The following is a 6,000-nucleotide window of genomic DNA, read 5'->3' as shown; positions in this document are numbered from 1 at the left end:
CACCCACCAGGGAAGACCAAATTTATTGGACATGGGGAGTTGGCCACCTACTCAACAGTTCATTCAATTTTGTTGTTCAACAATGGGAGCAGCCCACCGGAGAAACACTGCAGATACCACTAGAGATTGACCATAGCAGGAACAGACCAAAGCTATGGTTGAAAATATAATTTGTTTAGTAGGTATGGCAAGAGGTGAGTCCTCGCCATCTTTCAACATAATACCACTGTCTTCATCTGATGTAGAGATTATAGTGAACAGCACTGGTGCTCTTATAGGTGAAATAAACTATGCATGCTGTCCCAAGAGGGAAGAGAAAAGACTTGTTAGCATGATAGGCAGAGGTCTATACCATGCCATGACACCAACGTTTTTTCCCTCTCTTGACTCCTTGCTATGATTAGTATAGTCAAATAGGCCCACTCTTTAAAAACAAGAAGGAGAATCAAATATGAGCTAAAAGATCTTTCACCTCTAATGGGATATACCAGTCTATCCACCCAGTGGGAAATGACTTATTTGTGCTATCTTAGCCTCAGTCAAATAATATACAATGACAGTGGTGATCAGAAGTGTTACCATAATGGTTATGGGCATGTCTGGTTGTGTGCCTAAGGTTTTGTGGAGGTGTAGTCTCAATGAGGGATTCACCAATAGTCTTTTTTTTTTTTTTGTCAAGGTTGATCAGTGTTAAGTGACTTATGCAGGGTCACACAGTTAGTGTAAAGTGCCTGAGATCAGATTTGAACTTAGGTTCCCCTGACTCCAGATCTAATACTCTATCCTCTGGGTCACCTAACTGCTCTTCATTGATAGTCCTAAGAGTATGCAATAACACTTTTGCTCAACCTACCGTCATGTCATAAACTGTCAATGCCTTGATCTCTACTTTTAGAACTTTACTTTTAGATTTTATCTGCACAGGTCCTGGAGGTGGTAGGGGAGATGCTTATTGCCATTTTACATTATGTTCATCGACCCATTATTGTGTATCATGACACATAATGTGAGACTCTTTATCTCCGTCTATTTGGGTTGAATACCCATACATAATAGTCAGTTGTTTTTTGTTCTTCTAATCCTTTATACAGATGTTTTCTGAGTAGCTTACTTGCTGGAGAATGTTATAATCCCAGGCCACCATGGCATGGCAAATGGTTGGGCTATGTAAGAAACCCTGAGACAGGATCTGAATGGTCCACTGTGGATACTCCCAGGTAAAAGCAAATTGGGCTTGGGCTCCTGAGGACAGGAATATGCTTAAAAAGGTATTGATCCAATCAGATACTTCATGGTATGCATCCAGATGATTTCTTAGTTCTTCTAAGATGTCCATAATGTTTAGTACAGCAGCATGAATAGGAGGCATTATTTTCTTGAGTTATCTGTAATCTACAGTCATCCCTCATCATCTATCTGGCTTTTAGACTGGCCATAAAGACACTGTGTGTGCCCCAACATACCTACCAAATACAGTTCTTGCATTATTTCCCTTTTTCCCTTATGTCCACTAGGAAGGCAATATTGATAAGTTGTGACTATCTGCTGTGGTGGCAAAGACACTGGTTCCTGTCTGGTTTCATATCGTAGAACAGACTTTACCACTCTAATTCAGATCCAGAATTCACATACATAGTCTACATAGTCTGTAGAGTCAAATCTTGCATGATGTCAATTCTCAACATGAATTCAGGAATGGGGGAGACAAAAATACCATATACTAGTGGAGAGGGAGTCTATATCTGCATAAACAGTACTGTTTATTTTGAAAAGGCTACAAGCCAAGAGCAAAGTGGAGTGAGTGCTAGTGCATGACTTTCTGTTTGACAATGACGGTGCACTCAATGCAACTTCTGCTGCCTGTGCTAATTTTGGCCTAATAATCAACACTAAGAAAACATAGGTGCTCCATCAGTCACCACCACACCATCCATACAAGGAACAATCAATTACAACAAATGGAGAAGTTTTGAATGCTGTGGATAATTTCACTTACCTTGGTAATGTACTTTTCAGGGATGTACACATTGACAATGAGGTTGATGCACCCCTTGCCAGAACTAGTTCATTGTTTGGGAGACTCCAAAGAAAAGTTTGGGAGAGAAGTGGTGTTAGACTGACTATGAAAATGAAGGTCTACAGAGCCGTTATATTGACCTCATCGCTGTATACCTGTGAAACATGGACAGTCTACCAGCACCATGCCAGGAAACTGAATCACTTCTATTTGAACAGTCTTAGGAAGATTCTGAGGATCACCTGACAGGATAAGGTACCAGACACTGAAGTCCTTGCTTGAGTTGAACTGCCAAGCATTCAAACTATGCTTCAGAGAGTGAAATTTTGATGGGCTGACCACCTTAGTCAAATGCAAAATATATGCTTGCCAAAAGGATTCTTTTATGGAGCACTCGCATGGGGCAGGCAATCACATGGTGGTCAGAAGAAGTGATATAAGGACACTCTCAACGTCTCTCTCAAGAACTTTGGACCACTCAGCATGGCATGCCCACATCAAAAAGGGTGTTGTACTCTATGAGCAAAGCAGAAGTAAGACAGCACAAAATAAATGTAGGATGCACAAATTTGGGATATCCACCCCACATTTTCACATGGACTATCTGTGCCCAACCTGTGGTAGAGCATTCTGAGCTCATATTGGTCTGATCAGCCACAGTTGGACACACTGAAATTTCACTTTATCACAGTGATGTCATTTTGGTCCTCTTTGAAAATGAAGGACAACAACCAACTACTTTGGCCTTGTCCCCTTACCCATTAACAGTTGGTGATGGGCCCAGTATTGACAAGGGTTTCCATGGATGAGAGTACAGTCATGATCTGTGTCAGTGAGAGCTACCATCCTCTGTTTCTTGCATTCTTTCCATATGAGGCCTTCAATCGCTCTCTACTGCCTGCATTTGGGGGAAATTTTGCTCCTATCTCTAGTCCTATGTGGTGTATAATCACAGGAGGTGGGGCACTAGGCTCTGTCATAGAGATTTATGGATAAAACTGCTGCAAAACCTTCAGTTTTTTCCATAGTTCCATAAAATATAGCATATATACCATTTGGCTATTTACCAACCTCATCCTTGGGCATCCCAGCAGCAAGCAGGTCTACCTCCATCTGCTTTCCTAGTTATTGTGACAGGACCCTTCTTCATATCAACAATTGCATACTTTGGTCTTTATCTTCTGCACCTTATCTCACCATTTCTCTACTTCACCAAGACCAAAGATTACCTATCCCATCTCACATACAATGCTCCCCGCCTCCCCACCAGTTGATCCACCAAGATAGCCAAGATACACCAGGCTACAGGAACAGACTAGAAGATTTTCTCCTTCATCCCTAAAGTGAACATGGCTGTCTGGTCCTTCAAACTGGTGTGCATACATGGCTTGCCTTATTCCTAGTTCTCTTAACATCTGTGACCCCTTTATAGTCTTCCAGCACCCTGGATATCCCAGGAGGTCCCCTTCATTGGGCCATGCATCTCAACATCACAGTATAATCGAATCTAACAGGGCAAATGTGCCATTTGTCTGCCTAGCCCAATGGATCTTTTGCCACAGGGTGAGTTGGGTTGTCTTATTACTTGTTTTCTTACTTATTTTCTTACCTTACCACCTGCTAGGAATATACCATTCCTTCCCTTCCCCTCCCCCCAATACTACACTGTTGGTAACTTGTTCAACTTGAAAAGACTGCAAGCCAAGACCAAAGTGGAGGGAGTCTTGGTGCATGATTTTCTGTTTGCAGATGATTATGAACTCAGTGCAACCTCTGAAGCTGACATACAACAAGGTATGAATAATCTCTCTGCTGCTTGTGCTAATTTTGGCCTAACAATTAACACCAAGAAAACACAGGTATTCCATCACCTAGCACCACACCACTCATATGTGGAATCATTGGTTACAGCAAATGGAGAAATTTTTAATGCTGTAGAGAAGTTCACTTATTTTGGCAGTATACTTTCTAGGGATGTACACACTGATAATGAGATTTACTCACACACTGCCAGAGCTTGCTCAGTGTTTGGAAGACTCTGAAGGAGAGTGTGAGAAGAAAGAGGTATTTGATCAAATACCAAACTGAAGGTCTACACAGCCATTGTGCTCACCTCACTGTTGTATGCCTGTGAAACCTGGAGTGGCACTGGACTGTCCAGCATGGCGTGCCTTCATCAGAGAAGGGGCAGTGCTCTATGAACAAAGCAGAACTGAAACTGAAATGCAAGATACTGAAATGCAAGATACACAAATTTAGAGAACCCATCCTAGATGCTAACATGGACTATATGTGCCCAACCTGTGGTAGTGCATTGTGAGTTCATATTGGTCTGATCAACCACAACCAGACATATTGTAATTTGACTCTAGCATAGTGATGTCACCTTGGTCTCTTCAAGAATGAAGGACAACAATCATTTAGATATGGAGTGACAGGATGGTGAGAGACAGTGAGGAGTCAAAAATGACAAAAATGTTGCCAGTCTAGGGAACTGAAGATGATGATGGTACCTTCAGTAGTTACGGGGAAGTTAGGAGAGGGTTTTGGGGAAAGAAAATGAATTTATTTTTGGAAATATAGGGTTTAAGGTGTCTATGAGACTTCCAGTTCTACATGTCCAATAGACAGTTGGAAGTTTGAGACTGGAAGTCCACAAAGATGCTAGGACTGGAAAAGTAGATAGGAGAGTCATTAATACAAAGATGATATTTGAATCTATTGGAATTGATGAGATCACTGAATGAAATAGTGTAGAAAGAATAGAGAAGATGGCCCAAGACAGAATTCTGTGTGATGTAGATGATTAGTAGGTATGATCTGGATGAAGGCTTAAGAAAGGAGACTGAAAAAGAGCTGAAAGTTATCTAGAAAGAGAACCAGAAGAGAATGGGTTCACCAAAACATAAAGATATGAAAGTATCAAGAAAAAAATGGTCAACTGTGTCAAAGAAAAGTCGACAGATGAGAATTTTTTAAAGCTATTATTTCTAGCAATTAAGAGATTAATAAGTTTAGACACAGTTGTTTCAGTGGAATGAAAAGATATAAGGATAAATTCTAAATAATTAAGAGAGAGAGAGGAAAGTATGTAGAAGCACTAAGTAGATAACTTTTTCAAGGAATTTATCCACAAAAGGAAGAAGAGATGTGGGATTATAGCTAGCAGAGATAGATAAATCAAGTGACAAATATTTTTAAGAATGAAGGAGAAAGGAATGTATATGGACAAAAGGAAAGCATGAAGTAGAGAGAGATGTTGAAGATGAGTAAAAGAATGGAAATGACAGAGAGCCAATCTTCTGGTGAAGATGGAATGGGATCACCTGTGAATATAGAAGGGTTTATTTTAGCAAAGAGAAGGATCACCTCATCGAGTGAGACAGGGGTGAAGGAGCAAATTGTGGTAGAAGAGATCTGGGTAGATATAAGAAGAAGGATGGGGGAGAAGAGAGAGCTCAGAGACATGTAGGTGGCACAGTGGATATAATGACAGGTCTGGAGTTCAAATTTGACTTCAGATATTTACTTGCTCTGTGATGCTGAGCAAATAATTTAATTTCTGTTTGCCTCAGTTTTTTCATCTATAAAATGGGGATAATGATAATATCTACTTTCCAGGGTAATGAAGATCAAATAAGATAAAATATAAGGTACTTAACACAGTGGATTACACATAGTAAATTCTATAGAAATATCTATAATTATCTTGGTGAACTTCCTTTTTAATTAAGTATAAAGCAAGAGGGATGGGAAATTTTAGAAGAGCAACTGAAGTGAGTGGCATAATAAGTTAATTAAGGGGGTATAAAATGATTGTTTTACTGAAGTGAGATCAAATTTTGTAACAAAATTATTTTAGTGGACCCAGTCAGTAAAGTTTTATGACTGTCTCAAATTTCATTCAGTAGCACTTGTGTAAGAGCAGTCAATGGTTATCAGGAGTGGTCCAAGGTTGAGACTTGGTAAGGCAAGACTAGTGA

The sequence above is a fragment of the Notamacropus eugenii genome, chromosome 3 (assembly GCF_028372415.1).
Source record: "Notamacropus eugenii isolate mMacEug1 chromosome 3, mMacEug1.pri_v2, whole genome shotgun sequence".
In the NCBI taxonomy this organism is placed as follows: Eukaryota; Metazoa; Chordata; class Mammalia; order Diprotodontia; family Macropodidae; genus Notamacropus; species Notamacropus eugenii.
Note: the sequence above shows the minus strand (reverse complement) of the source record.